The sequence below is a fragment of the Dipodomys spectabilis genome, unplaced genomic scaffold, assembly GCF_019054845.1.
Source record: "Dipodomys spectabilis isolate Male_0828 unplaced genomic scaffold, ASM1905484v1 ptg000143l, whole genome shotgun sequence".
Lineage (NCBI taxonomy): Eukaryota > Metazoa > Chordata > Mammalia > Rodentia > Heteromyidae > Dipodomys > Dipodomys spectabilis.
Genome location: NW_024870820.1, coordinates 1,648,034 through 1,673,194, shown reverse-complemented (window position 1 = coordinate 1,673,194; position 25,161 = coordinate 1,648,034). Strand labels below are relative to the sequence as shown.

The following is a 25,161-nucleotide window of genomic DNA, read 5'->3' as shown; positions in this document are numbered from 1 at the left end:
CAATACTCAGGAAAATTTATAGATTTGAGTATGTACATCAACAAATTAGAACAATCTTAAATCAGCACTAATAATGCACCACTAGGTCCTTGAAAAACAGGAACAAGCCAATTCAAAAACTGGTAGATAGAAATTATACAAATTAGATAAAGAAAATAAAGGAATCAGTCTCAAAAAACATACAATCATAATTGACTTTTATATACCAGTAGCTCAAAAATTCGCCCAATGAATGTAAATGTAGCTATTTTCAGAGATAGACTCAACCAGCTCAAACCAGTGAACAAAACATACTTGTAAGATTCTAAGAAACGATATTTTGTTTGCCTTTTTAAAATAAATTTACCCTGTTATTAAGTTGATTTATAGAGGTATTACAATTACATGAGTCAAGTAATGTGTACATTTCCTTTTATGAAATGTCTTCAGTTCCCTCATATTTTCCCATTCCCTCACTTCTTTCCCCACCCATGTGTTAAATAGTTCACTTTCATCAATGTTCAAGGAACTTCACTGCTTTATTTTTTCCCCCTTTTCCTAAAGCTTTGTGCCCACCCCCACCTTCCTGAAGACATAGAATGAATATACCATGCATAAGGTAAAGAAGACAGAATCATCACAAACTATAAATAACAACAACATACAGTAAACAAAAAACGGACTCTTCTGTTTCCATACCTCATAATTTGTTTCATGATGTTTATCATGTTATATAAATGTAATTGTTTTTATAATAAAGTCAATTCAGGGATTAAAGTGTGATAAAAATTATAATTTTATTTATATTTAGTAATGCTTTTATTTTACATTAATATTGTAAGTAACACAATTCAAATCCTAGTGAAATTTGAAGGTTCAGGTATAAAGTTAAATACTCAGAAGATCTAATAGTTCCATTTTGGCAACCAAACTGAAAAACAGGCATGTTTTATCCTCAGGAATGTCATTATTTCATATGCAAAAAGTAATTTTACCTACATTTTCTCTTATATGATAACATATTTTCTGCTAATCAGAGAGATACAAAAAGATTTTTAATTATGATATGAAAAATGCATCGACATGAGTGAATGAAATCAGGGAGTAGATGGCTCAGAGCGGGGTGGTTCTGTTAAATATTCTCATTATTTTGAATGATCTGGTGTTTCTATATGTGTGGAATTATTAATGTATTTTATGTCTGGACAAGAAAGTTTGATTAATAGATCATTGTCTGATCCCCAATGTCTGGAACCTAACCTGAGTCAGAGTGGTAAGTATGTGTGTGTGTGTGTGTGTGTGAGAGAGAGAGAGAGAGAGTGTGGGTGTGTGTATGTGTGTGGGTGTGGGTGTCTGTCTGTCTGCCTGCAAGTCTGGATTTAGAAGGAAATATCTTATTTCCCTGAGGGTATATACTTAATTCTATACTCCATTAGTGACAGCAAATAAAGTTAATTAACTTTTTGTGCCATATATTTATGATTGCATGAACAAACTAAAAATTATGTTTGGGGTATGAGTTTTGTAAAAGGTCAGCTGAAAGTATAAACATTTGGAATCTTGAGAAAGATATCAATGGCAATCATTTCAGTGTAGATAAATTTTGACAACACTTGCAGTGATAGATAATCTGATATCAAAATTCAATATTTATTGATTTCCATAGCTACACTATTCTATAAATTTGTAGGAAAACAAGTAAAATTATGGAATCATAAAAGTAATGTGATTATTTATTGCAAACTGTTTTACAGTTAGGCCCTGACTGTAAGCGCTAGGATCAACAGAAATAAAAACACAATATACAACATGGAGTTAGATATTTTATAATGAAGCACATTTTAATATACTCCACATTGTTAGAAAGACTAGAACTTTGGGTTAGTTTGATAACATACCATAATTAGTGATATTGTCCACTTATTAAGCAGAAAGGCTTACTCAGATGTACAAGATTGAATGTTTCGGTGTATGTTCAGCTGGTTTTATTGCTTTGGGGGCCAGTGACAAGACAATGTCAAGGAGGGGAGTATGTCAAAGAGAAATGTTTTTTACCTAGAATGATTAAAAGATAGAAGAAGAAAGAAGATGAGAGTCTATTTTCTCATGAGTTTCACTCTGAATAACTTAATCTACAGAAGAACTATTCAGGTATGCTCCACAGTCTGGGAGGAACTGGAATGTCATTTTTCTTTAACACATAGGTCTTTCTGGGGTATTCTAAATTCAAATGGCAACATCTTCATCAATGATAATAACTTGTCTAGGAGTGGAAGCCAATAGATATTTCTGTAAATTCTAATCAGATCTCAGCAGACTAAATATTTTAGGGAATTCCTAAAATGAAGACACTGACTGTGTCTTCATAATGTGTATCTGTGTGTTTATATGTGTGTGTTTGAATATACTAATAAAACAATGTGGCAGATAAAAGTATTAGTATGGCCTTTTGTTTTTCTTCTCATACTATGAAAGCCTTTCACAATTCCCAATCAAATCCCATCCAAGATTCAAACATTAATGCTGTCCCAAAATTTCTTTATGCTAACCTAAGTACATCCATCTCATTTCAGATGGCCATGGTATAGGAAAATTTTAAGTCTTCCAATTACGTTGTCACCAAGGAAACAACGTACAATATTTCTTTTAAAAATACTTAGTATGTAGAACATGTTAGCCAGAAAATTGAAGGAGTATACATTATAGAACTAAATTTAAATATTAATCACATAAATGGATATTCTTTATCCCCAACTCAGAGCCTTTTTAAACTACATAATTGCTCAACTCATCTCAGTCCTTGCTGTAAACAAACCAGATGTGATGAACAAATTAACATGTACACCATTGTTACATGCTGCTGTTCTAAAACATGGAAGTGAAAGACCATTTAATGCCTGTGAAGAGCTGATTCTAGGGATTATGGAAAGTGATTACTTTGCACCATAAATAGAAAAATCCACAGATGTTTCAAGTTGTGTTTTGTTGTTAGCATTTGTAAGATATATTTTGGAAAGCACAATGAATGAAAGCAGGCTATTTTGTAAAACTTTGCTGGCTGACACATTTACTGAAATGTTTCAAATGAGAAAACAGACAATAGGGTGGGTAAGATGTGGTATGCAGCTTTAAATACAGACAAGCAAAACAAATAATGGGAATTTTTTTTTTCCTTAACAAATGCTTTCTGGTTATATTGTGCTATACACTATAATGATGAAATAATCATTTCTTTGGAAAAGTAAGGAGAAAACACTGTCACCTGTTGAATTTCTTTTTAAAGCGAATGTTAAATGTCAAGGTCAAAGAAATTTAAATGCCTTAATAAAATATTATCAAGTATTACTTTCATTTTTGATAAAAAGTTAAAAACAAACTGACAGACTGTTCTTCCATTAAGATTTATAAGTTTCCTGCTATATATTTCCTATTGTTCCTCTTTTTTGGTGGGTGATATATATATATATATATGTATATATATATATATATTTTTTTTTTTTGGAATGGCAACCTGCTCTTAACCATTACCCACAAAATTTTTGCTGTCATAGAATCAGAGAGTTTTTTTGTTGTTGTTGTTTTGTTTTGTTTATTTGGTCATTCATGGGGCTTGAACTCTGGGCCTCGGCACTGGTCCTACACTCTTCAGCTCAAGGTGAGTGCTCTACCACTTGAGCCAAAGTGCCAATTCTGGTTTTCTAGTGGCTTATTGGAGATAAGAGTCTCATCGACTTTTCTGTCTGGGCTGTCTTTGAACTGAGGTTCTCATATCTCTGCCTCCTGAGTAGCTAGGATTACAAGCATGAGCCACCAGTGCTCAGAGAGTTTTATTTTATTAAATTAAGACAATAGTAGGCTCATTTTATGCCAACACAAAATATAAACACCAATGACATTTTTCCCTAAAAAAAACACATAAAAAATCATGAGATTCGGGGGAAGATGGCAGAGGAGAAGCTGAAGGCTAAACAAGCTCTCCCATAGAAAGCATTTAAGTATTCCAGTGAACAGTCTTCGGCTACAGAGACACACCAAGTATTTCATCTCAATACAGAGAGTTTGGACAGAGAAGGAAAATCCAAGCAAGGAAACAAATCTGAACACATGCAGCTAGCCATGGCTGAAGTGGCAGAGTTGGTAGCAGAGACAATCTTGGCAGCCATAACTACAGAGGGAATAGCGGACAAAGGCACCAGATGTGGCTGGCAAGTGGATTCTACCCAACACAAGCAAGAACTGATAAGGAGCAGATATCTTCATCCTGCAGATCACAGACCAGAAACTGCCCAGGAACAATACTCTAGCATGAGTAGAACCCTCATCTCCTCATTCCTTCTCAGGGAGCAGAGGAGGGAAGGCTGCACGTTCCCTACCACTGGAGATCTCTGTCTTTGATACTAACAAAGGCCAGGCTGAGCAACTAGCTCCAACACAGGCCTTGGAAGAAAACAAAAGAGTCATTTAGCAGGTCACAGGAACCTTACCTGACCTCCCAGGTTCAGCTCCACCCATGGGAAAGTCAACTAGCCCAGACAGAGAAAAATCTGCCCCCTGAGGAGTGACTTTCATCACTTGGTAAACAGAGACAGAGGCTGCCCCTCCCTACAGCAGCCTAGACAACAATTAAAACTCAGTAAACATAAACCCTGAGAATGGCTCCAAGCTGGGCTCTCTGAGAGTCTCAGGAGCTAGCCCAACAAGGAAAAGCTACTGATTGCTGAAAGGCCTCAACTCTACCCATAACCTAGTCTTATCACAGCGTCTCCAATCTAGAGGAAACTCCCATCTCCCTCTTTTGGGATACTCAAAGCAAATCTACCTCCCACTGAACTAGCCTGGGAGGAGGATCACAAAACAATGGGTTAGGCAAAGCATTTTTCTGCCTGTTCAAACAAACTGACTTAAGAAAACAATCAAGCCACAGGAAAACCAAACACCACAAGCAGACCAGAGACTCCACCAAGAGACTGGTAAGGACACGGGAGATACACAATCGTACCATTGCCCCCATCCCCCCACCAAAAAAAAAATCAAAGAACTCTTTTTTTTAATTTAATTTTATTTTTTATAGTGAGAATACAGTACAGAGGAGTTACAATTACATGGGCAAGATAACGAGTATATTTCTTATCAAGCATTGTTGCCTACTTGTTTCCCCTTCCCATCCCTTCCCATACTTCTCCCCTCCCTTCACCTATCCTCCCCTACCCCCCACCAAAGGTGTTAAGCTCGTTTTTCGACATAATGAATTGTACATCTCATTGTTGCAATCAAAGAACTCTTATTTGAACCTTTTTAAAAAATTTTTAATTTTTAAAATTGTTTTCTATTAATTTTATTTTCCTCCCATAATTTTTATTTTAGGTGTATACGTGTGAGTGTGTGTGTGTGTGTGTGTGTGTGTGTGTGTGTGTGTGCATGTGTGTGTGTGTGTGTGTGTGTGTGTGTGTGTGTGTTTATCTCTTCTGAACTTTTGGTCTTTTTAAGTATTCTTTTCATTTTTTTCTGATTCGGTACAGGATGATAGATAAGCATCTAGCTTTAGTTTTCTATGAGTGATTAACCAGTTTTGCCAGCATTTTACTGAAGAGGCTGTCTTTCTTCCATTCTATTTTTTATCTCCTTTATCAAAGATTAGGTGCCTATTGGTCTGTAGGCTCATTTCTGGGTTTTCAATTCTATTCCATTGGTCCTGAGTTCTGTTCTTGTGGCAGTGCCAAGCTGTTTTGTTTGCTAATGCTTTGTAGTAGAGTTTGAAATTTGATATTGATATTACTCCAGCACTGTTTTTTCTGTTAAGGATTGTTTATGCTATTCATTGCCTTTTATCCTTCCATATGACTTTTTGGATTGCCTCTTCTATTTCCTTGAAGAATGAGATTGAAATATTGATTGGTATTTCATTGAATTTGTAGATAGCCTTGGGAAGTTTTGCCATTTTCACGATGTTAATTCTTCTAATCCAGGATCAAGGGAGTTTTTTCACTTTCTAAGTTCTGTTTTGATTTCCTTTTTTTAGGTTTTTAAAGTTTTCATCATGGAGATCCTTTACTTCTTTGGTTAAGTTAATTCATTGCTATTCTATTTTTTGTGGGGTTATTAAGAATGGAGTTGCTTTTCTGATTTCAGCCACTCTTTTCTCATTGTTGGCGTACAGAAAAGCCATTGATTTTTGAGGGTTAATTTTATACCCTGATACATTGCCATAGTTTTGAATCAGCATGAGTAATTTGGGAGTGGAGTCCATGGGATTCTTTAAATACAAGATCATGTCATCTGCAAAGAGAGAGAGTTTTACTTCATCTTCCACTGTTTGGATCCCTTTTATGTTTTCATCTTTTCTTATTGCTGTAGCTAGGAAAGTAAATTGAAGAGAAGTGGAGAGAGTGGACGTCCTTGTCTCGTTTCTGAGTTATGAGGAAATGTCTTTACTTTTTGACAATTTAGTATAATTCTGGCTGCAGGTTTGTCATATACAGCCTTTATTTTATTGAGGAATATTCCCTGGATTCCTATTTTATGCAGAAACTTCATCATAAAATGGTGTTAATTAATTGATTTGCGTATATTGAACCAGCTTTGCTTCCATGAACTGAATCTTGTTTGATCATGGTATGTAATTTTTTGGATGAATTGTTGAATTGTTTGGCGAAAATTTTGTTGAGAAGTTTGGCATCAATGTTCATCAAAGTAATGGGTGTGTAATTCTCTTTCTTTGATGAGTTCCTAACTGGTTTTGGTATGAGGGTTATGATGGCTTCATAGAACTAGTTTGGTAGTGAACTTTCTCTTTCAGTTTCATTGAAGAGTTGGAGGAGTATTGGTATGAGTTCTGCTTTGAAAACCTTGTAGAATTCTGCTGTAAATCAATGAGGTTCTGGGCTTTTCTAAGAACAGAGGTCTCTTACTGCTTTTTCTATTTCAATGCTTGATATGGGCCTGTTAAGATGGTTTAACTCGTTTGCTCCTTTTCAGTTGTTGCTGGTGTTGAGTAGAATCTGCTCACCCACTGTGTCTGGTGCCTTTGTCCTGGACCCCCTCTGTTGTATGTATGGCAGAGTGACTATGGCCGCCACCAAAGCTGCCTCAGCCATGGCTACAGCAACTGCTCAGATCTGTCTCCTTCCCTGGATTTTCCCTCTCTAGCCAAACTCTGTACTGTGATGGCACACAGTGTGATACTCTAGCCTAGTACTGTTCGCTGGAACACTAAAACTGCTTTCTGTGAGAGAGATTGTTTAGCCTCCAGGTTCTCCTCCACCATTCTCCTCACTTCTCATAAACATTTTCTTATTACAAGATTATTCTAGATTAGCTATATTATGATTGATAATGACCAAGATTGACAGAAAGGTGAAGGAAAATTGTCTACACTTCCATGAGGTTCTGACTTGTGTTTCAAATGTTATAAAAGCTCTCCATGAGAAATCTAGCAGCTGCATTTCTATATAGTCTTTGCTTGCTTACAATTTCTGATAATGTTTCAATTGAAGTACTTCTCCTTAGAGTCCCATACCATTCAATGATGTTGTATTATATCTTTGTTACATCGTGAAGATAGCTCTTGGTGATTAAATTTGTGCTTTTCAAATTAGCTCTCGCAATTCCATCCACAAAATGCAGACAAAAATTATCTGAAATAAATTTGTATCTGTTGATAGTGAATATATTTTATTTTCCACTATAACATAGAATATAGTAAAAATTTTCACAGAAATTACACTGCACTAGGTTGTGGGCAGATTCTAATGAAAATAATATACTGTGTTTATGTAGAGAATTTGAACATCCAAAATTTTAGTATGCCTGTGGTCCTAAAACTAATACTTTACTTATATTGAGTGAAAAATACAACTTGCTATATGTACAGTTTTCCTAGTATGTTTTTAATATATATTTTATTGTAAAGATACTGTACAGAGGGGTTACAGTTGCATAAGTAAGGTAATGAGTACATTTCTTATTGAGCATTGTTACCACCTCCTTTGTATTCCCCTACTATTCCTTACCTTCACACATCCACAACACCTCCGTCCACCTCCCTCTAATAGTATCTTGCAAATCTCATTGTTACAATGGGACAACCTGTATCCTTTCCTTGTGTCTTAAATGAAGAAATGCTGGCTTGTTTCATGCTGATTCTACTTGTGTAGACACACTTAAAAACACTTTCCAAGTCCAAAATCACATAAATGAAATGCACATCATCTTTTGTCAGTTGATATAATTGCGTTCTACACATTTATTGACAGGTTACAAATTATTCTTAAATTTTCATACATAAAAAAACTTTCTTTTTTTCTTATTTTAGTGGCTAGGCCATCAGCACGACCTCAGTCAGCATTTCTCACTTTAGACTTTTCATATGGGTTAGTTAAATTTTGACCTGTGCTCCCGTCTTCTGGGGAGTCACTCATCTGCTTAGGAATTGATGCTGGCTGTTGGAAAAGAGCCCAAGGAAGGATGCCATTTAAAGCCTTATAACTTTATTCTGAATAATCCTACTACTTTGGCTGCTGAGAGTGTCTACAAGAGCAAGCATTCCATGGGGAGCAGGGAGACACCATATGACCTATACGTATTGAGATTTCCGAGTTACTTGCTATCACTTGTACTGCATTTTTTCAAGTTGAATCTCTCTAAACCTACCAGTTGTAAGAGATAAGAGGAGTGGTAAAAGAACTCTTAGAGACAAATATATCTTCAACACATTTGTTACTAAGCATTCTGTCAAAGGCATATTCAACAACTAGTGAAACTTTTGTTGGCTATATCTATGTGTCTTTCTCCATTTGTGCATGTGTACATGTGTGTACATACGTATGTATTTGTGTGTATAGTAACATTCATGTGTACATATATGGGCCTATATATGCATATATGCATATGTAAATAAATATACATATATAAATATATGTGCATATAAATATATATCAGGTGTTCAGTGATTTAATCTACAGTTCCCAGCACATTGTGCTTATCACAAAGTGTACATCATAAACTGCTCTTAAGGATCTGTGCTATATGAGGGATATCCTTTGTACTTACTTCCCCCATTACTTTGTTTTTCATCCCTGTGAACAACTTCAGCCTACTTTCCATAGGATAGCTTTGTTTTTGTTACTTACTGATAATAAAAGTAAAAGGTTGCTTATAAAGAAAAAGAACTTTTAGGTCCCAAGCTAAAAGTATCTTATCAGTCTCAATGATTCATATGAGATAAAATTTATAATAGTACTTAAAGTGAAAAGGAATTCCTAGATCTGTTGTTTTGCCATTTAGAGTGGCAAAGAATAATTTCACCTCACTGTTATAACTCTTAAAGAATGCAAGGGTAAGGGATGGTCCCTATCCCAACAAAACCAGTGGATCCTGACGGATAATAGTAGACCAGCAGAAAATCTAAGTAGCAGACATAGAGCATGAAAGAGAAAGAGCAGAAATGAGAGAGTGCAAGAGAGGGAAAAATGTCATAATACTTAAAGTGCGTAACAGATAAACGAGTTGTATGAGAATATTCATACTGCTATATTGAGACTCTACATGTACATTTGAAGGTAGTTGATGTATGATAACTCACCAACATAAAATATAAAGTGATTTTGATAAAAAATAAAAATGACTCAGAAGAAATTATAAATGCAAAAACAGTCTTCACAGAAGCAAACTCTCAGAAATATTTCTTGACTTTGAAAAGGATAAATTGGCTGCAGTTAGTATAAATTTAGAAGTATGACAATTCACAAAAATATAAAAATATGTTTACATATTTCATTATATAACCCAAAGGAGAAAGCAAATATTGTTCACATGATTTTTTAAATCACAGTTTCTCAGGTGCTGGAAAGGTGGCTCAGAGGTAGAGTGCATGACTTGCATGAATGAGGTCCTGAATTTCATTCCTTAGCACGACATAAGCAGAAAAAATGAAAGTGGTGCTGTGGCTCAAGTAGTAACACTAGCCGTGAGCTGAAGAACTGAGGGACAGTACCCAAGACCCAGAGTTCAAGCCCCACAACCAACAAAAACAAAGCAAAAAAAACAAAAACAAAACAAAACACAGTTTCTCAATTTTGTGGCCTCAATTCTGTAATACCACTACTTCAGCCTAGGGTTAAGATTTTAGGTGTGGACATTTATCAACACTACTGATTCAGACTCTACTTGAAAAAAATTTTAATCAATATTTTGTTTTTAGTTTTGCTCTTTGTAAATTCACATGCACCTATGAAAAATGGTGTGGCCATCCCAATAATATTCTCAAAGTACCTCTTAATGACGACTCACAAAATGTTTTATTATATTACAAGGAAAAAATGCTATGAAGAAAAAAATAATTAAATATTAATGATTACTAAAATAAAAAACAAAATAATTACCAGGGTTTTCAGTATTTGAAGTGTACATAGTAGATTTTACTATTTCCTCATATTCCTGTACATGTAAAACTGGATAAAGCTATGAGTAGCCTTTAAATTTACCCACTAAGATTACTATTTATAGTTCATCTCATCATTTATATGTGGCTTATATAATTATTTGTTCATCATTAACATACAACATAAGGGAGCCCTAAAGATTTAACAGAAACTGTGTACTTTAAATCTTAACTCTTCACTCTGCTTCTTTAAACAGTCTTTGCAACTTCTCATTAGTAAAGTTTCTATAAACTCTCAAATGTACATACTTACTCGTACATGCTACTAGAAATATTTTATACTTTATCAAAAAATTTTATGACCTGCTAAACAGTCTTAATTTTATCATATATAAGCAAATCCCAAAAATAAACATATTTAAATCATTAAAACTTTTAACAAACCTTAACATTTGCTGCAATGATCACTATGACAGGTGCCTTGTGTAGAATAATTGAATTCCTCTTCCTACACATCTCATGAACAACAAATACCTGGAATTATTTTGTTTTTTGCCATGTCAATCTTGACTTTACTCTTAAATATGTGCTTATGTAAGAAATAAATGGTTCAAAATTTCACAATTCTTTTGAACTTACTTTTTGTTGAATTGTCTAGTTTAAGAAAATCAATTACACTTTATATATACAATAATGTTCTGTGCTCAATTTGGCTGCACATACACTAAAATTGGAACATACAGAGAAGATTAACATGGTCCCTGCAAAAGGATGACACGCAAATTAGTGAATCGTTCCATACTTTTACAACAACAGATGCTGGAAGGGATGTGGCCAGAAGGGAAGCCTACTGCATTCTTGGTGGGAGTGTAAACTTGTTCATCCACTTTGGAAAGAGTTTGCAGGTTCCTCAAAAGACTCCACATAGAGCTCCCGTATTACACAGCAATCCCACTTTCAGGCATTCCCCTAAATGATCAGAAACAAGTCCATACTAAAACTACCACCACAACAAGGTTTATTGTAGCATTATTTGCCATAGCTAAGATATGAAACCAAATCTGATGCCCCTCAGTAGAAGAATGATCAAGAAAACATTCTGTGTGTGTGTGTGTGTGTGTGTGTGTGTGTGTGTATGAGAATGTACACTTACACAACCACTTTGGAAATCAGTCTGGTGAGTCCTCAGAAAGCTAAATATTGACCTTCCTTATGGCCCATTCATACCACTTCTAGGCATCTATTCTGAACAACAGGTACTAATATTCAAGGACACATGCACCTCCATGCTTATTGCAGCACTGTTCACAATAGCCAGGATATGAAAAAAAACCATATGTACCACCAGAGATGAGTAGATCCAAAAACTGTGGTAACTATACACAATGGAATATTTTCCATCCATTAGAAAGGACAAAATAATGGCATTATTAAGGAAATCAATCAAGCTACAGGAAATCATGTTGAGCGAGGTAAGCCAAAAGCAAAGAGACGAACGGCACATGGTCTCCATGATAAGTGGATGTTAAATCCAAAATGTAAGGTGATATGAAAAAATTAACAACACTTAAGAAACCAAGAACTTCCACTCATCTGGTCGAATCATTACTAAATAACCCCATTTTGCTGATCATATGTGCACACTGAAGGGAAACCAGAGGACGACACAAGACTAGAGAGAATCAGGGAAAAACATACAATAGTGGGATCCATCAGCTGCACTGGACATTGACCAAAATAAACTAAGCAACTCCATGTCACTGAAGGGAGGGAGGGAACAAGTGGGAAAGAGGGAATAGCTGACGCTATACAAAACAAAAAATATACATATTTCAAAACAAAAGAAGTATATATATATATATATATATATATATATATGAAATAACTCTATTGCAAAGCTCATAGAACTCATAAATATTGTAGACTATGATAGACAATTTGCTCCATCAAAGTTAGAATGTGTTTGTGACTTTAACTAAGCATCACTATCCCACAATATTGTGAAATTTGGGAACTTATGTAACCATGTAATCACAATAAAAACATTTGAAAAAATGATGTAGGTGGAAAACTAAGTTGCTATAAAAAACCAAAAAGGAAAATGTTCTGTGTGTATATGTGTGTACAAACACACACTCACATATATACTATATATATATATATATATATATATATATATACATATATATGTCTATATATTAATTCTATGCCTCCATCAGAAAGAATGACATCGCCCAATTTGTTAGGAAATGGAAAGTCTTGGAAAAAATTATATTAACTGATGTAAGCCAAGTCCAAAGAAACATAGGTCCCATAGTATCCCTTATTTGCAATAACTAGTATATGTCTGGGATAAGCAGAAATGTTGAAAAACTTTGTGTATATGACTAAATAAGTTGATGTTAAGCTAAGTGACCCCCAAGATAGAGACACAATTTTTTTTCTTTCTTGCTGTTGTTTCTCACATATTTATAATGTACAACGTGATTTTTTTTTGTTTTTTATACGTTCCTCCCCAACAGTATAACCCTCGTTTTCACTTTATTTGATATTGGTGCACCTGCATCTTGTATATACACTTCTCTAATTTGGGGAGGGAAAGGGAAAAAAACAACATGCTTAAATAGGAATACAGTTTGACCCATTGTATAACAATAGATGCACAAGACATTATTTTGAAAAACGAACTTTACAATTTAGGCTGGGGACATTGGGTGGGGCTTGGGGTTGTGAGGAGTGTACTTGTGGAGGTGGAAGGGAAGGAATGGTGGGGGAAAAACAAAGGAGGAGGTAACAAAGCTTGACAGGAAATGTACTTATTACTTTGCTCATGTTACTGTAACCCCTTTGTACAGTATTTTTACAAAAATGTATAAAAATGTTTTGAGATGGAAGAGTTTATTTTGCCTATTTTACCCATATATTATCATTAACAAAGAAATTAATGCAAAACACTGATATGAAGATATTTTGAAAAAGTGAGTGTGTGTGAATTCCTGCGTGTTAGCATGCTCAGAGTTTGAAATCAGGGCCTCAAGATCTCGCTACGTCTTGCTCTCTAGATTGGTGAGCTACTATATAAGCTACATCTCCATTCCTGGCACTTTGCTAGTTCATTAAAATTTTTGAAAATAATCTCATGAATTTATTTTGCCCTGATTGGCTTCCAAATGTTATCCACAGATGTTAGCCTCTTGAGTAGGTATCTCGAGTAGTTAGGATTACAGGTGTGACAAACCCGCACAAGGCTTTCAGAATAATTTTAAAAGTAGAAGAAAATTTATTTCACAGAGGCCTGTTTTATCATCTCCTAGTTTTAAAGCATTTTGGAGTGATTTAATGTGAATTTTTTCATTCTTGAATTCTTAAAATACAGTAAGTGATGATATTTAAAAGATTTAGTACTTTGTAAAACCGATACTGGAACTATGGGACAGAAGAAATTTGCCTCTCTTTGGACCATAATTTATAAGCTTAGCTCTGTGCATAATAACCCAATGTCACAAACAGTCTGTGTTGAAGACAAAATATAACAGAAAACAATCACCATGGAAAATAATTGCTATGCTATTATTTCTTGGACAATATGTATATTGAATTGAGAGTACCAGAGAATGGAGAGAATTTATTTACCTTTTGTGTATTGCTGAAAGACTTTTGGAAATTTGACTCATTTCCTTCCTCACTGTGTGTCTTGGGCCATGCTCTTAGTGCCTTTAATTACAATTTTTCCAAACACTAAAATGGTAATAACATTAGCATTATAGCAAATATTATCTTAAGAATTAAGGGTCCTTAGGATGATGAACTCTTTTCTCATTCTTGTAGAGGCATTATCAGATGAGAGGAACTGTATTTTTGTTTGCTTACTTTCATTTATTCTTCAGTTTGAAATCTGAACTACTTAAAACCGAAAGAAACCAAAATTAGACAGGTAGGCTTTGGAAAGAGCAATCAATGTAAAATAAAAGAAATACATATAGCTATGTAAAAGGCCTAACTAAATTGTAATATAGTTTCAAGCATAAACAGAAAATGATTTAAGCAATATCAAGTTATTGAAAATGTTAGGAGTTGCTTAATTTTTTCCTTTTTACTACCTTGAATTAATTATTTTTGTATAGAGAGATTAAAAATGAGATTAACAAGATACTTGATTAAAAATGGACAAAAGTTTGAATAGACATGTTTTCCATAAACCCCTCTATATCACCAGTGGGTTTACACAGTTGTGTTTAATATAACTTCTGTGCTGGCTTAATGCATTGTGAGCAGAAGTCATTAGAGAAATGTAATTCAAAATTACTATGATACTACTTTATAACTATTATAAGTCTTATCAAAAAAAATCAAAGGAACCAGCTGTGGTGGTAAAGGTTCGTAATTCCAAGCATTTAGGAGGTTGGATTTCAGTCTTAAGCCAGTCTGGGTTACTGAAGATAGTAAAAATTTGCCCTTTATTACCTTTTAAATAAAAGGTAATAATGTTGGTGAGAGTGTGAGGAAAAGGAAATTTTCTACACTCTTGGTCAAAATACAGGTTAGTATTCTCCTTGTAGAAAGTAGTATGAAGTTTTTTAAAGAAATCATAGTTGAAATACCATCTACCCACCAATCAGGTGATTATTTCTCTCCGGGTAACTCGTAATATATCTGTAGTTCATTGTTATTCACATTATTCACAACAACACCCAAGATATAAATCGAAGTTCAGTGTTCAACTACACTAATAAAGCAACTCTGGTACATGCACAAATATCTTTTTCTGTTTCATCCTTAAAAAAACAAGAGACTTCTCCCATTAGCCACAACTTACGATGACCTGAAAGATGGATTCTAAATGAAGAAAAATATTATGTTCTGATCTTTGTAAACACACACACACACACACACACACACACACACACACACACACACAATCCTCAAACATTAAGACAGAATTTTTTTTAAAAAGTAAAGCAAAGTGGAACTTCTGGGGCATTTAGTTCAAAATGCATAAGATACTAGATATACATTATGACCAGGTATAGAGTTGTAGTGTACAACATGAGGATACAGGGGACAACATTGGCCTTATATAGGAATGAAGCTAAGTAAGGAGGAGTTGTTCTTCCTAGTAGTGGTTACTCTTTTAGTTGTTCTTCCTTCAATAATGGATGAGATGAATGTAATTCTTTAAGTATACCTGCCTATTTTCAGAAATAATAACAAACAATATAGCAATAATGTTGCACACTCAACATAGAACAAAATGTCAAATTAAAATGCATGAGATTATCCTTGATGTAAACTAATTAATACAAATAAGGGAAACCATGGGACCTATGTTTCTTTAAGTCTGGCTTACTTCACTTAATATGATTTTTTCAAAGATCTTCCATTTCCTTACAAATGAGGTGGTCACATTCTTTGTGATGCAAGCATATTTTTCCACGTGTGTTTATCTGTAAGTGTGTACGTGTGTATGTGTGTGTGTGTCATTTTTGGTAAGTATTACTGTGATACATAGTAGTATCTTTACTGTGGCCTTGTTTGTGATCACCTGGTTATATGCCCAGAAGTGGGATTACTGGGTAATAGGGGAGTGTTATTGTGTACATCAAGGATAATCTTATTAGATGAGCAGAATAGCTCAATAGCTATGTACATATGATCGTATAAGGTGATTCCAAGTTAAATGAACTCCAAGACATGTTCTTTGTTATTGTTGTTCTTAATGTACTATGTGATTTCTTTTTATCCTTTTGTGTTTTCCCCACCTATGATTAATCCCCTGTAGTCACTGTATTGGATTTTGATACCCTGGGTATTTTCAATATGTTGATCTGAACCAGGGAAGGGAAAGGAAAAAAAAAAACTAAATGGTGAGACAAAGGGGGAACCTATGCAACAGTAGTACTCAAAAGAAAATATTTTGTAATTAAACTTGGGGAGGGCATTGGGAGTGAAGAGGGAGAAAAATAGGGGTAATTTAGAAAAGAAATAAATTAATTACCTTACTTATGTAACTATATCCTATCTGTATATTACCTTGACAATAAAATTTAAATAAAAATAAAATAAAATATATGAGAGCAGCAATACAGGAGATGGGAGTGGGGGAAATACTGTAGTATCATAGAGCAGAACAGCTGTGGAAAGCAGTAATTTTACATTAACATAGCAAGTAAAAAACTAGCATACAGATTTTCAGCTTTATGTCAATCATTAAAAAGGGAAAACAAAATGCACAATCAGCATACCAATAGAGATACAATAGAAAACTAAACAATTAAGATGAAGCGATGACTTGGACCAAGAATAACAAATGACACAATTAGGAAACAAATAACAAGCTGCTGGGCTGGGAAGGTGGCTCAGTGGTAGAGTGCTTGCCTTGCATGCCTGAGGCCCTGGGTTCGATTCCTCAACACCACATAAGCAAAAAGAAAAAAGCCAGAAATAGTACTGTGTCTCAAGTGGTAGAGCACTAGCCTTGAGCTGAAATGATGAGGCACAGCACCCAGGCCCAGAGTACAGGCCCCACGATCGGACCCAAAAAAAAAAAATAAAATAACAAGCTGCTAAGTTTAAAAATGATCACCCTTAATTCTATTGACTTGCTTACATCACAATTTGTTAGAAGTATAATTCAAATCACAGTTTAATAGTATGTCATTTTAATAATAGTTTACTTATTATTGATTTCTTAATATTGAATGTTTAATATATAATTTTCATTTCAGCAGCTATAGAAAAGAAGAAAGTGAAAATAGTTTTAATAATATATTTAATGAATTGTAAAATTGAGAAGCATTAGAATTTAAACAAATAACATATCATTATTGCTTCATTTCTGTGAGTTAATGTAATAATTCAAAGTGTATTCTACACTTAGCACTCATCTTAACATCAAATAATAAATTATTGCACATGACTCTTGGTATTAGTTGGAAGGGTTCATCACTGTGGTAAAATTCACACCACATAGTACACGAGGGTATGACCCCTCTCATATAGCTTAAATTGAGGAAATTTGATTTCTACATGCATGTTAAATTCTTGTCTAGGTGACATCTATAAAATTATTTACAATTATATACATGAGGACTATTTCAGATAATACTTAAAAGTCAAATTCATTAATTAAATTTTATTATTTCATACCAAATAAATATTTACAGAGAGACTGAATTTTTGAGTAGATGATGGTGTATGTGTGCCAGAATATACGTGTTAAGGCTTATTTTATATTCATGACATTGTTTCTAGTGTTGGATTTATTTGTCCATTACGGGTTAAGTGTATTATATTGGATCTATGAAAGTAAACTGAATGTTTATTCCATTAATCCTTTGTCTAATCCCTATATAAATTATTCATCTGTTTGAAGTAATGAAAATAACAACAGATAAAAGCAAGATAAATCAGTCTGCAGTAGACAAGTATTTACACCGTTATTTTGAAAGTTGGTCCTGTTTTACACTACAGAATATTCTTGGGAATATGTGCTCCAGGCTGGCCACAACTGAAGAATATTATGGTTTGATCTATCATAAGAGAAGGAAGGAAGGGGAAGCTTCCTTCCAAAAGTCTGATCCCAGGAATGTGATCTATTTTATGGTGCCTACTTGGAAATGAACATTTTTCACAGTCAACCTTGAAAAGCCATTTTGATAGACGACTTCTGTAAGTGGTTACAAAGCATTATTGATGGCTTTGTAAGGATGCCTGATTGCCTCATTTTGAGACAATTAAGAGGAATTTAGTCAGTTGTTCTTTGTATCTTTAGAAGAAAAACCCATTGACTCTAGGCCAGGGGATCACAGGGGCCCAGAGAAACTACTATCTTGAATAGTAATCCTTGACATCTAAAACAACACACACACACACACACACACACACACACACACACACACACACACACACACACACACAAACACACACACTCCATTAAGCACAGCCAGGCAGGTATGCTATCACAGCCTAGATGAAATCAGGCAAAAAACAGAAGCTGAGAGTCATTTAGCTGATAACTAATATATTTTTTATGAGGTAGACTCAAATGAGACTCCAAAGAGAGGATCAGAAAGACTGATCAGAGAGATTAAAATTGGTCACACAAAGATTGGAAAGTATAATTCCTTGTAGAACAAATAAATCATAGAAAGCTTGTGTATGTAAGAACAAGACAGAAGACCAAATTCTAGAAATGCACATTTTCTTAGAAGTCAGCTTAATCAATTATCAGTGCAAATCTTTGAATTCTTAAATATTTGACCACATGTGGGAGAGGTTGAAAAGAAAGAAAATTTCATCACTCTATTAGGAAGTCCAATATCACATTAGGAAGTAATCAAGCACAGATTTGTAATAAAAAGAGAAAACAATTATTCCAAATGAGGGTTTCATTTCTTTTGAAGTAAAAGTTCTTAAATTAGCTGCTAGCAATTATCATACAATTGATCCAGTCCCCCAGATGAGTTGAGAATTGACTGCAGTATTCCCACATGAAGGAAAAGAGAAAATTTACAAATGTCTGATGAAATGAGGTGAAGATGAAGTGTTCTAATAGTAATATCTGAGGTTTAGACACTGGTGAAGAGGTGGATTTTCTTTTCTAAAAAGCCCCCATTTTTACCTGGTGCAGTTGCTCACAGCTGTAATCCTAGCTACTTAGGAAACTGAGATCTGAGGACCACGGTTCAAAGCCAGCGTGGGCAAGAAAGACCCTGAGACTCTTATTTCCATTTAACCACCAGAAAACAAGAAGTGGCACTGTCGCTCAAAGTGGTAGAGCACTCAGCTTGAGTTGAAGAGTTCAGGGACAGTGCCCAAGCCCAGACTTCAAGCCCCTCAAACAACAACAACCAAAAATCTCCCCTTTATGGACTACCTTCATCTCTTCCTAAGATTCAACAAAGGAGCCATTTATCACCCATTACATTTAAGTCCTAATCTAGCTACTGCAATTAGATTGATTTGGTATCTTATATAAAACGGTTCATATTTGCGGAAACAAATACCAGGAGTGGTAACTTTTTTCCAGTCCTTGAACTCTGGGCCTGAGCCCTGAACATGGTTATGCTGGTAGCTTTCATGTGAGCTTGTTTGTTATTTATTGGATTACTGCCCATGAGGGGAATTACTGGGTCTTAAGGGAGATCTATATTTACTCTTTTCAGTAAACTCCGTACTGCATTCCACAGTGGTTGAACATGTTTAATTTCCCACCAACAGTGTAATGGAGTTCCCAATTGGCTACATCCATGCCAGCATTTGCTATTGTTAGTTTTCTTAGTAATGGCCATTCTAACGGACAAGGTAGAATCTGTCTTGTTTTACTTATAGATTTTTATGCATCTTCTAGGTACAACAAACGAATGAATCCATGAAACCTATATTGCTCTGATTCTGCATTCCTTTCTCTTTTCTCTTAATATAATTTTCCCAAACCTTTCATTTTTCTTACCACTGGTGAAAAGTAATCTTTCTGATGGGTGAATATAATTCCATTGTGAATGTGTGTGTGTGTGTGTGTGTGTGTGTGTGTGTGTGTGTGTGTGTAAGATGACTACAGGCCAATGAATTCATTTCTAAGCATGCTGTTTCATCTGTGTGTAAGATGACTATAGGCCAATGAATTCATTTCTAAGCATGCTGTTTCATCTGTAATTTTGTAATTCCATATTATAGTTGCATTGCTTTCTCTTCTACATTGAAGAATATTGTTGGGATTTTGATGAGTATTGCCTTGCCAATTGTTTAGGGGAAGTATTGCAGTTTTCAAAATGTTAATTCTTCCAACCAGAAATACTGAACGACTTTCTATTTCCTTGAATCTCCTTCAATTTCCCTTTTTATATTTTTTAAGTTTTCACATACAGGTCCTTCACAATTTTAGTTCAAGAATAATTCCTACTTTTGTTGTTGTTGTTTTGTTTTGTTTAGATTTGATTTGATTTTGAGGCTAGTACATATGAGGTTGTTTTTGGATTTCAGCATGGATCTTCCCATTGTTGGTAACAGAAAAACTACTGATTCTTGTAGTTTTTATATCCTGCGACAGTGCTGAAGGTTAGCATCACCTTTACTAACTTTAGGGAGGAATCTACAGGGTCCTTTAAATATAGGGTCATTTCATCTGTAAAAAGGGATAGTTTTACTTCTACCCTATTTTGATCTGCTTTATGTTTTTCTCTTGTCTATTGTTCTTGCAAGAAAGTCCACTACAATATTGAAGAGTAGTAGAGAGTGGACATCCTTTTCTCATTCCTCATGTTAATGTCTTCATGCTTCCACCCTTAGGTAAATGCTAATTATCTCTGTCATATACACGCTCAGTTTAATATTGAGGAATGTTCCATGCATTCCTAGGTTCTTAGACCTTTCAATCATAATGGGATATTAGAGCTTGTTAAAAGCTATTTCTACATCTCTATTGACTATCATGTGTTTCTTGTCCAGGTTCTGCTGATGGTTTGTATTATGTTTATTGACAAGAATATTGAATCAAATCGTATCCAAGATGAATCCTATTTGATCATACCATATGATTTTTTATTAGTTGCTGAAATTGATTAGTGAGAATTTTATTAAGAAGTTCTGCATTAATGCTTATCAAAGAGTTTGGTTCATAGTTCTCTTTCTGTGGTGAGTCCCTATGTGATTTGAGGAGGAGTCTAATTCTAGCTTCTTAGAATGTGTTTGATAATGTGTCTCTCATAGATACTAGATGGACGCATCTTGGTTTTTGATACTACTATCTAATCTATGTCTTCTATTTGGAAATTTAAGTCCATTGATATTGAGAGTTCAGAAAGAAATATCTGATAAGTTCTGTTATGTTATACACCTGTTGTTAGGAGCTGTGCCTCATCTACTTTTAACATATTTACCTTGTTCTCTGGTAGGGAGCATTTTATATAACCAGTTCCTCTTCTTCTTGATCTCCTCTATGTAGGATATATTTGATTATATTTTATCCTGATAATTTGATGGAAATACGTTGTTTCAAGTTTTCTTTGTCATGAAGTATGTTTATACATCCTTTAAATGTAAAGGAGAGTTGGCTTGGGACTGTATTCATGGTTGGTAGTTGTTTATCTTTAATGTTTGTCATATATAATGCCAGGCTTTCCATTTACCATATCAGCTAAGAAACCTGTTTCTTATTCTGACTGTATATCCTTTATAAATAATCAATCTTTTCTCTATGGCATCTTTAAGAATCCTTTCCTCGATTTTTAATAATCCTCTAATGGATTATGATGTCATGGTGGATTGTTCAGTTCTAGAATTCTGTTTGGTTTCTACAGGCTTCTCTTCTCTGAATGAGCCTATCTCATGTTTGGCATGTTCTCTGCTAGAATTCTGCAATATGCTTCCCATCCATTTAGTTTCTTGCTCTTCTCCTTCTTGATACATATCTCCCCGAAATATGATCTTCTAACTGAGTATTGAAGTTCTGGCAAGATCATTTCTTATTTCTTGGATTTGTTCTAAATGATTATTTCCTCTTTCCTATTAGATCTATTCTGTCTTTGACTCTGAATTTATCTTCTATGTCATCAATTTGCTGTGGAGACGTTCTACTTTGTTTTTGATTTCCCTGTCTTCTAATTGGTTATTTTTAGGGGTTATTAATTTTCAGAAGTGGCAGTTTGGTTATTCTCTTTCACTAATATACTCCCTCTATTTCCTTTTTGTTACTCCTTCCTCGTAAAATCTTGTTTTTTACATAAAATTATATCTTTATATATGCACATATAAACTCATTTGGAGGATTTAAGGTAAACTGTAACTTAATTAAAGATGTACAGAGGATTATCAGGATGAACAAAAACGAGTATTTTTTGTTAACTTCTGAATTGAATTATCATTATTATTATGGTTAGGGTTAGGATACCAGACAGAATTAGAATTAGGGTTAGAGAAATAGCAAATTTAGGTTCAACACAGGATGACCTATTGCAACAATAATACTCACAGCACATTGTACTGAAAATGAACTTTACAGCTTGGGGAGAGAAGAGTGATGGAGATGGGAGAGGGAAGGGATAGTTGGACAACAACAAAGAAGGGAGTAACAATGGTCAACAAGAAATGTACTCATTACCTTACACATTTAACTGTAATCCTTCTGTCAGCCTCATTACCTACTCAGGAAGCTGATTTCTGAGGACCGCAGTTCAAAGCCAGCCCAGGCAGGAAAGTCTGTGAGAATTTTATCTCCAATTAACTACCAGGAAACCAGAAAGTGGTGCTGTGGCTCAAGTGGTACAAGCGCACACCTTGAGCTAACGAACTCAGGGATTGTGCCCAGGTCCAGAGTTCAAGCCCCACGACCGACAAAAAAAAAAAAAAAAGAAAGAAGTGTGCTAAATATTAAGTAAAGCTGAACTTTTTTAGGTTCTAGGAATTCAGGAAAATCTGGGATATTGGAAGTACAGTGTATTTCGTAATATCAGGATTTGAGATCAATGGGTATAATGATTCCTCTTATGGAACAAGATAGGTTCAGAGATAAGAGTGAGAAAATCTGTAGGGTTTAGGAAAACCTGCAATTTATTTCGAGGATTACAGTGAAATTTCAATTAGGATTGCACAAAACGAGCATTTTTCATAAATTTTAGAATTGGGATACGATTAGTGGCAAGGATATGGTTAGGATTCCAGCCATAGTTAGGGTTAGAGTGAAGGAGAAAAAAAAAATGAGGGTCAAATTGAGGGTAAATTTTAATATAAGCCTGATAAGAATTAGAATGAATGTGAACTAGAGTATTGCTATTAATATTAGAATCTACTTGCAATATTCAATATACCAGTTAAGATTAAGTTTAGAATTAGAAAATGACTAAGATATTGGAAAAAAATTGAAACCTATGTTTGGAAGGCTTATTTGAATCAAGTTAGGATGAATGAAAACTAGTGTAACACTAACTAGTTAGTGTTAGTATTAACATATAATTTGGATTAAAATCAGGGTCAGTATTTTGTTCTGATTATGATCAGTGTTATGAATAGGAAAGTTGTACTATAAAATTGAGTTTTCACTAACAAGTAGAAGCAAAAATGTGAGTGTGAATAATAACTAGAGCATTAACATTATATTTATTTCTCAGTGACCATTCTTGTAATGATTAATGAGGGTTTTCCAGCCAGGTATAGGTTGAGAGTTAGCGTTAAGTAAAGGACTAGATGATATGTAAATCTGAAATTGTTTTAGGATACAGTGGTTCAGGAAAAGGTAGGACTAATGGAAACTACAGTATTTTTCCTGGTAAGAGAATGTGAGGACAAGTAATGTAATGGTTCATGTTAGGGAACAAGATCACTTCAGAAGTAGAGTCAGGAAATTTGTTGGAATTAGGGAAAATTGAAACTCATTTCCAGAGTGCAAACTGGAATATTCATTACAATTAATAAAAAACTAGAGTATTTTTAATGTTAATTTTAGACTATCAGTAGGTTGAAAATTAGGTTTCAGTTCCAGCTGGGCTTACTGTTAGCATTAGGGAAATGGAAAATTTAGGGTCAAACTGAAAGTAAACCTGTGACTAACAAGTCAAGATCGAATTAGGATGAATATGAAATAGGAAACTGCTAATAATATTAGGATTAGGGTATGATTAGTGTGAGTGTTAGCATGAATGTTGTGTTAGAAAAATGGCACGATGTTGAGTAAAACTAGAAACTATTTTAAGAAAGATGAGTTGAATCAAGGACAGGATGTATAAATTTAATGTACTTTTGTGGCTTTTAGAATCCAAAGGCAATTAGTTCTAGGGTTAGGGTTACTTTTCTAATTAATGAACTAATGAATTAAAGGCACAATTCTTTTTTTTTAAATGCGTATAAGGTTTATTATCCTTATTTATTTAGTATTATACATATAACACTTCATTTATTATATTATATCACCTAGATTATATTTGCATATGGATTATTTTTTTTTAATTTTATTTTATTTGTGACAATACTGTACAGAGGGGTTACAATTACATGGGCAGGATAATGCATAAATTTCTTACCAAGCATTGCAGCCTCCTCCTTTGTTTACCCTTCACCTCCCTTCCCAGCCTCCCCTCTCCCCCACACCCAATCCTTCCCCCTCTCCCCCCCCACCGACATTGTAAAGCTCGTTTTTGACATGACAATTTGTACTTCTCATTGTTGCAACAGGTCCACCTGAATCCTTAAACGACTTGTTTTTCCCCATCTCCTCCACAAGTTATACTGACATCAAATATATTAAAAGTGGGGGTTATACTGTGGGGGAGGGACATACAAAGCAACAAAGAAATAATCTTATAGATGCGTTAGAAACACATGCATGAAAGAAAAAAAAACATTAAAATACCTATCTAAGGGTTCATTTTCCTAACATCATATTATCTGTCTTTTTCCTCTTGACTCATACATATACTGGATATTCTTACAAACCAAGACAGTCACAATTTGCGGAAAAAAACAATTTTCTACATGAAAATGTGTCTTAAAATATTTTCCAACCAGGATTAAATAATAGTGAACAGGGTGTCATTCATTAAAATTAGGTAAGTTGATGATAAAACTTTCAAAAATATCCAAACACATAAATTGGAACTCAGATATGTTATTGGGAAAACAAATACTTGCTCTTGCTGGGAAATTGTGTGTGTGTGTGTGTGTGTGTGTGTGTGTGTGTGTGTGTGTGTCTGTGTCTGTGTCTGTGTGTCTGTGTGTGTCTGTGTGTGTGTGTGCACCCACCACAGGTCTTCAAATGAGGCCTGGGACCTGTCATTAGCTTATTCTGTGGAAGTATGGCACTAAACCACATAGCC

General features: G+C 34.5%; 1 non-coding gene across 1 annotated transcript; it reads left to right on the top strand.

Moving 5' to 3' along the window:
* Positions 1 to 11,057: 11,057 nt before the first annotated feature.
* On the top strand, positions 11,058 to 11,163 carry LOC122117540. The gene has a single exon (XR_006149191.1). It is a non-coding gene; the product is annotated as a U6 spliceosomal RNA (small nuclear RNA).
* The last annotated feature ends 13,998 nt before the right edge of the window (positions 11,164 to 25,161 follow it).